This window comes from Lepidochelys kempii, chromosome 16, assembly GCF_965140265.1.
Source record: "Lepidochelys kempii isolate rLepKem1 chromosome 16, rLepKem1.hap2, whole genome shotgun sequence".
NCBI lineage: Eukaryota > Metazoa > Chordata > Testudines > Cheloniidae > Lepidochelys > Lepidochelys kempii.
In genome coordinates this window covers 14,131,966-14,141,767 of record NC_133271.1, presented here as the reverse complement: position 1 = coordinate 14,141,767, position 9,802 = coordinate 14,131,966, and positions in this window count along the sequence as shown.

The window sequence follows — 9,802 nt, the reverse complement described above, 5'->3', positions numbered from 1 at the left end:
AATCCCCCAAATAGGGCTTAAGTGGGACTGACATCAGTGGAGAATATTTCAACTGATTTCCATCAGGCTTTGGATCAGGCCTGTGGCCTGTTCAAATGGCCAGGCTGGAATCCCTTGTCCGACACAATCGGGAGGTAAACTGGTGTGTCTTTGGTAGCATAGTGATGGCAAGGTAGGTGGAACAGCTCCCTCACCACTAGGGGGGCTCTCTGGAGAAATGGGGGTGATACAGCAGGAGCTGAGAGCTGGGGGAAGGACAGAGAACTCTCAGCTCCCACTGATTTCAATGTAAATTAGTGTCCCTAAGCACCACATAGGAGTTGCTTGGCAAAGGCAAGATCAGAGGCCAAGCTCCTACCTAGTAATTCTCTTCCCTTTGGGTTAAAATAGCAGGAGAAGAATATTTCAGTGTGATTTCCTCCCACTCCCACTTAGTATTTCCCCTTAGTAAGCTCTCCTTTTCCAGTTCTTCAGTGTGTTGTCCCAGCTGGATCAGAGTCATGAGATTCTTTTTGGTGCAAACCTCTGTGCCTTCTTTCTTGGTACACCAGCCCTGCCCCACCCAATTCTCTCCTTCTTTAAGGCTCCTGGGTCTTTAGCATCTCACTCAGTTAAGACTCCCAACTGGCGTCTTCCCATGGAAGTTTTCTCAGAGTAACGATTAGGTAAAAACTTAGTGAAACCTAGAGATTTTGTCCTATGGCAAGAGCCAATTGAGGGGCTGAATCCTGAGATCTTTCCTCAGGTTTTACTCAGAGTTTGGGCCTGATCCTCATCTGGAGGAAAGGCCCGTCGCTCCATTGAAATCAATGGCGCTATGATGATTTTACATGAGGTGAGCAGCTGGCCCTGCAGCCTGAGGACAACAGCTGTCTGTCTGGGAACTGAGGAGAAGGTGAGTAAGAATGGAGAAAAGGGCTCAAGGTTTGGTGTCCAGTCAAGATGGAAAAGCTTTCTCCCCCAAAACACCCTGCCCAGCCTTCGTGGTTTCCTGAGGCCCTATGAATAGCAACCTTCTTCTGCACAGCACTTCCCTCCACTGGCTAGAGATCCTGTATCAAACATTGCATAAAGCAGTGAGAGATTGTCCCTGCCATGCTGGAGGTGGGGTATTGGGAGGAGATTCTGTAACTCATTGCTGCCAATCTCCATAAAACCTCCTGGCAGCTGGACGCTGCTCAGAGAGAAAGCAAATTATATGCGCAGGGGGAAAAAAAAAAGATGGGATTTCCAGAGAGTCCTGCCTGATCTCCACTTCATCACTGAAAGATTGGTCTATTAACAGGACATAGTAGGCCTGAAGGAATTGTGTGATCATTTGTGCAAACGATAATTTCAGTGTTCGGTCTATCATATCCACAAACATTATGTAGCTGGGACTGACATGACTGATAGTAAAATCCCTTTCCCAGAAGGCTCCATGCCACTTCAATGCAACGCTGGTGAATGCAGAGCACTGGAAAGTAAGAGAAGCCTCCATGCTCTCTCGCTCTTGCTGCTGAGCTGATGGGTGAAGCCACTCTGATTACAGCAGATTTGGGGAATTAAACAGAAGAGCCGCGGTGCTGACAAAGACAACACTCTGTTTCCAGGAGAGCTCATCTCTGTCTTGCACTTGCTTGCTTGCACAGCAGAACATGCAAAATCTCTTTGGTAAATAAAGATGTGTTGCTTTTCTTGACATGCTACTCTGCTGAAGTGCTAATCCCAAGGGAAGCTCATCCCCAATATTTCCCCCGCATTACAGATGGGCTGCTTGACTCAGTGTCCTTGTGATCTCCTGTGGGTAGGCGGGGCAGAGGGGAAGTGTCCTGGCACTAATGAGTTGCTCTGCTGATTTCAGTAAGCACAGAAGCTAGGAGTGTAGCCTGGGAATTTCAAATATGCCTAGGGGATGTCCAAATCCTGTTGACTTTCAGTCAACCTTAGGCTCCTTTGAAAATCAGCCATAAACCCCAGTGCTGATGAGCTTGTGTGTGACTTTAAGTGCACTCAAATGCTGGGAACATAAATCAAATATAAACCATCCTGTGTGGGTCCCACTGCGGTGGACCAAATGCTCAACCTGTGTAAATCAGTTCATGGAGTTATGTTTGTTTGCAACAGCGAGGACCTGTCTCAGAAGGCCAGCTTCCAGTGAAACCATTGAAATCCCATTAGTTTAAACTGGGTTGTAGGCATATAAATCAGGGTAGAATCTGGCCGCTGGAAGTGCACTTCCATCTACTAACAAGATATGGGCTTTTGAACCTCCAGAATTGAATCCTAGAACCATTGCATACCGCAATGAGACCACATTGCGCGCCGTCTGGCAGAGCTAAGCCAGCATGACTGAGCTTGTGTGTGTATCCTAATGCATTCAGAAACTGTCTATTGAAGTCCAGCCACGTGTGTGGCTTGTTCTGAACTCCAAGAATGATATGTTCTGACACAAGTAAATAAGCATTCGCACTATTTCTGACTTCAGAGACAGGCAAACAAACTCACTCTGCCTCTAATGAACTGCCTCTGCATGTCAGAGGGCAGAAATCCATCCTTTATATTCATTACCTCTCCAAAGGGGGAAAAACAAAAAAGACGTAATATACACCAAAGGCATTCTATGTCTGTGTCTAGATAGCTATAAACCAGGCAACCAGGATCCTGAGTTTCCTATTTTTTTTTTACTTGGGGTGTTGTTCAAACCCTGTGCAGCTAGACACATGCACCAATTCAGTCCTGTTTAATCATTACTTTCACTGATGGTTTATGTGGGATGGAAACATTGTTCAGGCCTCTTGCAGACTCTCTGGGACCTGGTGAATTTCTCTGTCACTCCTTATGCAAGTAAAAATCCCACTGACTTCCATAGGAGTTCTGTCTGGGGATGGAATGGGTGAAGACTTCAGGATTTTGGTCAATACAAAACAGGTTCCCCCCAAATTTCTTTTAAATTAATTTTTTAAAACCCCAGCCAATCAGAAGGACATATTTTCTCTCCTGGAGGAAATCTGCTCAGACAATGAGTTTGTCAATAGTAGCTAGAGGCAGATTTGCAAAGGGATATATGGGAATTCGACACCCCAGTTCCATGGACTTTCAGTGATTTGGGGCTCCCACCTAACTGCTCCTTGTCTCTTTGAATATCTCCCCCTAGATTTATTTGGAGGTTATCAGCTACAGAGACAGATCCTTGTGGGCTAGATCGTGGCTTGGACTGCATGCCCATGCAGATGTGTAAAAGGGCATAATAATAACCCACAGTAGGCTACCTGCAACTAGGCTCTGGAGCAAGCAGAGCTACTATTCCTGTCCCCACCCTGGAGCAGATGGGTGGGGAGGGGCAGAGAATGGGTGAAGACCTGGCTCTGCCCAGCCCAGTGCATTCGCCAGCATCACTAAGTCAGCATGGGAAGTATTACAACATGATGCTTGCTGGTATTGTTACTAGACCTCAGAGTATGGAGGAAATGGGGAGGGAATTGTGTCTGTGAGGCACACTGCCTCTTGGTGGGGGTATCTTAGTCTCACAGAAATGTAGGGCTGGAAGGGACCTTGAGAGGTCTTCTAGTCCAGCCCCCTGCACTGAAGCAGGACCACGTATATCTAAACTATCCCTGACCATCAATGATGGGGATTCCACAACCTCCCATTGTAGCCTATTCCAGTACTTTAACTATCCTTACCGTTAGAAAAGTTCCCTTCCCCCACTCCCAATAGCTAACCTAAATCTGCCTTGACGAAAATTAAACTTCTTGTCCTACCTTCAGTGGAGATGGAGAACAATAGATCACTGTCCTCTTTGTAACAGCCCTGAACATATTTGAAAACTTATCAGGTTCACCCCTCACCCTGTCTTTTCTCAAGACTAAAACATGCCCACTTTGTTAAACCTTTCCTCCTAGGTCAAGTTTTGTAAAACCTTTTCTCTTTTGTGTTGCTGTCCTCTGGACTCTCTCCACTTTAATTTATGCACCATCACTTGCTCCTGGCTGTGGCCAAAGTTACTATTTCATCCTTGGTTTTTGCTCCTTTCATAGTCAAAACTCCCACTGCAGTCACAAGGAGGAAGGACAGCAGGCCTTGGCCGGGCACACATTTAATGAGGTTTGTTAATAGGAGGTTTCAGATCCCATCAGAGGGGTTATGGCACAAAGGAGAGGGAATTAGGTTTGATAATTGAGTGATTAGGACCCCAACAGCATTGCTAATGGGGTTGTGTGGTTTGACAATGGGATACCAGGAGAATAGCTCTGGAGTTGTGTAGAGATGGGATTCACTTTCGACATCATCAGAGGCATTGGGGATTGGTCTTGCTTTGAGCAGGGGGTTGGACTAGATGACCTACTGAGGTCCCTTCCAACCCTGATATTCTATGATTCTATGATTACCGTGCTCTGTAGATGGGATTAGGTTTGATAATAGAATCTTTAGGATCCCATCAGAATCATTGTGAGGTTACTTGACTGAGATTAGAGTTGATAACAGAATGATTAAGATCCCCCTTTTTTTCTTTTTGAGACCATGGAGACTTCAGTTCCCATGAGCATCATCAGCATACAGAAATGAAACTGTGTTGTCGTGCTCAGGGTGTGGCCTAATTCCACAACTGTGGGTGCTAAACCTTCTATGCTACTATGCTACTCCCAACGATGTGACTCCGCCAGCCCATGAAGTCATCTTGAAGCATCTGTTGATACTGTTTGGCCTCATTCTTCCATTTGCAAAGTAGATTTCTCCACCAGCCCTTCCTCCCAGAGATAGCCAGCAGTGAAGCATGGCTCAGATCCCCACCTGGTGTAAATTATTATAGGTGTATTGACTTTGATGGGGCTACTTGGATTTACAGCAGCTGAGGATCTGGCCCCACATGATCATAAGCCACCCCATTGCTTCAGAAATACAGGAGACAAAACAGGCAGCCTCAAAGTCATGCTACGGTTTGTACATCAGTGAGTTATTCTTCCTGGGAGCAGGAGTGGTTAGCAAGAGCTATGCTCACTTTGAGACAACATCACCGATATATTTTTCATCTAGTACAGGGACTTTGTATTTCTTTACAAGTCTATCCATCATATTTTGAATGAACCCACTCACAGTGGTAGCTAGTCAAGAAGGATACAAACACCAAGGAAAGAGAGGAATGTTGAGGACATGACACTGGAGTATAATTAGTGAGGCCAGTCAGAGTATAGCTCTCCATCATGTAAGTGATTTAAAACTGGATTGCAGACATATGATAGGGCACAATCCTGCTTTGGCTGGCTTGGCTATAGATGAGCTGGCTCAGCAAGCCATTCCATTCCTAATTCCTATCAGAGGCTGGTCTGAGTCACAGAAAGCGTTCGGATCCAAATCTTTTCAAAGGCTGGCTGTTTAGAGAGTGGGTTATACGTCACTGTAACTCCATTCATACTGTGAAAAAATATTATAATGTATAGGTCTGTGTTCAAATGTTGGATTAGACTCTCCTCTCTCTTAAATTGTTTTTTTTCCTGATCAATTTATTGACTTCAGTTGAGTTACTCTTGAGTTACACCAGAATAAATGAATCAGACCTATTGTCTCTTGAGCAGGATGGGAGATTTTCTATTTAGGAATGCAGCGCAGCCTGGCCTAAAGGCTCTGAGGGGCTGATTTCACACTCCAAACACCAGATCTGGACATCCTATTATGGTCCCTGTCACTGGAAAAGAAGGCCCCACTTTATTTTTCCCAAGGCATTTTTAGAGTTGAAGGATCACATGTTCTTTCTATTTACTACCTTATTTTTATATTTAATGGATGAAAACAAACCATTGTTTTGGGAGATGAGATTCAGCCCCCAGAGCACATTTCTATCACCTCAGCCCAACCCTGTGAAAATGAAAGTCTGACAGACCTTTAACTATCGCATTGCTAATGGGCGCCTCTGTAATAATCAGGTCTATTTATAAATCAGGAACAACTTTCCCAGCAAGACTCCCTTCCATCAACTCCCCCTGCATTATTGTTCTCTGCCAAATCTGTCAGCTCACACTTGCATCGCTAATTAAGTGAACCACTCGAAGCAGGTGAACAGCTAGGAAACAACCGGTAATTTTCCCTGTGATCATTCCTCGCCTTGGGTCTCTGCGCTCGGCTGCCTCATTTCCACATGACCTGTTTTATCCCCAGAGCACCCTAGTGAGACCCGTGAAGTGCACCTGCTGGGAGAGAGGGAGCGAAACAGACAGAGAGAGAGCGAGCGCATGTGCAGACAAGGACAAAAAATGCCCAAAGACCCATCTGTGGCTTTCAGCATATCAGGCAGATACTGTTATTGACTTCAGAGGCAGCGACTGGAAATGCTCCTAGTAAAAACAAACAACAACACTCCCCCTTCCCCTGACCGCTTCCCGAACTTGCTATAATGCTGCTGCCCAGGAAATTGCGGTAACAATGAAATCTGCACATGGCCCCTGCTCGCCCTCTCCCATCTGTGTCCCTTTCACACTCATAAAGGCTGTTGAATGGGTCTCAGACAGGAATGTGTCAGTTAATAGCAGAATCCCTGCAAGGGCAGCGCTGCACTCTGCTCCCCAGGAGAGGCCTGCTCACTTTCAAACTTCCAACTCCATTTTGCTACCTCACTTACTTCAAGATCTCTTTGAATTTAGCCAACAATCTGAAATGGGGGAAGAAGAAGGTCTCCCCACTGATCAGGGCAAGACCAGTAGTGGGGAATGTAAAGGCTGCACTTGAAAAAATACAAAAACAAGGTCTGATTTTCCTCTAAACTGGTGAAAATTTGAAGGAACTCCATTGAAATCAGTTTATCTAAACCAGTGTAAATCAGGAGTGACACCACTAAAGTCAGTGTAGTTACACCAGTGTAAATTAGGAATAACTCTGCTGAAGTTAACGTGGTTACAGAGGTGAGAGGATGGGAATCCTTTGGAATCCTAATCGCCCAGCTAAGAAATGCATTTTCATTTTCTAACCCATAAAAGATACCCTAATAACCAGTGTGCACTTTAATCATATTTAAGGTGAGATCTTCTGAAGGAGGCTAGATTAGATTTTGTTGGACTGGGGGCTGTGCATTCTCTCCCCACCGGTCCTACAAAGACCAAAGACCAAAGTTGCTCAGAGAGGTACTGTGAAAGCTTGTGGCTGAACCTCTACCAATATTGGATCATGCCTGGGTCAGTCCACGGCTTTGGGTGGAGACCATCCAGAACCCAGTGGTTACACATGGTTCTGACACAACAATGAGGCAAAGTTTGGCAGCCTGAACCCTCTTTCTCAGGTTTTTTGGCCCCAAATTGCAAAGCAGAACTCAAAGATCTCATGCTATATGAATGATATTGAGAAAAGGGTTGTCGGAGCTCCTAGGGACCGACACCACATAGACCTCTGGAGATCTAGCCATAATCCACGTGAACTTCTGTAAATCCCTGATTGTCTACTGTCTGAGAACATTCATCCTTTTGACTTTCTGAATGGCAATGGATCCACCAAGCGGTCTGACCTTTCAGTCCAGAAGAGGCTATACTAAGGACCCTCTTTTCCTTCAGGTCTCAGGCCCTTTCATTCACATTAAAGGAAAAAGTTAAAATTCAATAAATGGTTAGTACTACCATTTCTGCCATGGGGAGACTGACTATGTATCCTAGGAAATGGAGTTATTCAGACCTGAAGAAGAGCTCTGTGTCAATTTAAAAGCTTGTCTCTCTCACCAAAAGAAGTTGTTCCAATAGAAGATATAACCTCACCCATCTTGCTTTTCTTATTCAGAACAAGACAAGCAGACTCAATCCAGAGTGCTGAACGGGGCTCTCTCAACATGTCCCAAAGGCTGGATCCTGTTGTCAAGGGACAATAGGGGCATAGTAGACTCAGAGCATTAGACTCTTTTAGAACATTGGATTGAAATTCACTCCTCGTGTCCATAAACCTCTTACATCCTACCTGAGACCCATTTGGGGTATTTAAATTGCTGCATAGACTCATGCTGGCTCTCCCCTTCCACCCTTAATAACTAAATGCCATTCCTTGCCCTATTATCTCAAAACTGAAATGAATGCTTAAGGAAGAGATTTAATGTCAATTTCCAATTATCAGTGGGGCAAATCCCAAGATCCACACTCAATTCGTATTCAGGCCTTATGGATCTAAACTCCCATGTGCATCCATAAATTGGAAGAGTAACAGATTTTAAGGCCAGAAGGGACCATTGTGATAATTCAGTATAATTTTATGCATAACCCAGACCATGGAAATTCACCTAATAATTCCTCTATCAAGGTCAAATTAGAGCTTGTGGTCAAATTAGAGCAAATCCTAGAGTATTGCCTGGGGAAAAAAGGGGTAAGAACCTCAGAATCTGACCCATACAATTGTATTCCCTGAATAAAACACACTTCTGAATCCCCTTCTCAGATATTTAAAAGTCTGCATTATCACTTATGCTATACAATCCCTCTTTAGTGTACATATTAATACACAGCATCTGGTTGTGAAGGAGACACAGAACATGTGGTAGTTCCATGAAAATCAAATACTTTAAGGACCGTGAGATGACTAAAGTCAAATTACCCAGGGGTTCCTTCTCTTTAAATTATTCTACTATGAAATTCTCATCTGCAGGCTGTAAAGGGGAAACGACAGAGAGAAAAAAAAAACAGCTTTCCCTTGTCTAAACTTCCAAGGGAATGGGATTCCCTCCCAATGCATCGTGACTCTCTGTGCTTCATTTGAGAGGAAGGATGGTCCAGTGGTTAGAGCATACGTGTAGGTTTCAAAACAGGTGGATTGAAGTCCTTGCTCAACCCAGAGACCATGTGTGACCTTAGTAAGTCATTTTGTCTCTCCGAGCCTCAGCCCCTCATTTGTGAAATGGGGATAATAGCACTTCCCTACTGCACAGGGGCATTGTGAGCAAAAGTACTAGACTCGGTCAGGGGTTTTCTGTCTGAATGATTTTCTGATGGAAAATTCACTTTCTGCAAAATCTAAATTTTCCACAGGAAAAAAAATTACCAGAAAATGTTGATTTTCCATCGGAAAAATGTTCTCAGTTCCACAGTCACCCCATTCCTTGCCTGCCTGCCAGGCAGGATGCTGAGGAATTAGGGTGCCTTGGGCTTCCAAACTCCCAAACTCCCAGCTCCTTTGTCTGGAAACTTCAGATCGCCAATCCCTAGTCTCCCTAAGTTCCCCAGCTCCCCATCTGACAGGTTGGTGGGACTCTCAGTAGTTTAGGAAGCCTTGGAAACAATTCAAAAATATTGAAACAGAAAGTTGCTTTGACATTTTCTGAAGGAAACTCTGGAATTTCCATTCTATGGAATATTTCAAAATGTTGATGTTTTGTTCCACTTCCAAAAGATTTTATAGAGATACTTTCAGAATTTTCCATGGAACAGGAATTCCAGTTTCCAGCCAACAGGATGTTGGAAATAATTAAGAAAGGGACAGATACTAGGACAGAAAATATCATGTTGCCTCTATATAAATCCATGGTACGCCCACATCCTGGATACTGTGTGCAAATGTGGTCACCCCATCTCAAAAAAGATATATTGGAATTGGAAAAGGTTCAGAAAAGGGCAACAAAAATGATTAGGGGTATGGAATGGCTTCCGTATGAGGAGAGATTAATAAGACTGGGACTTTTCAGCTTGGAAAAGAGACAGCTAAGGGGAGATATGATTGAGGTCTATAAAATCATGACTGGTGTAGAGAAAGTAGATAAGGAAGTGTTGTTTACTACTTCTCATAACACAAGAACTAGGGGTCACCAAAAGAAATTAATAGGCATCTGGTTAAAAAACAAATAAAAGGAAGTATTTCTTCACAC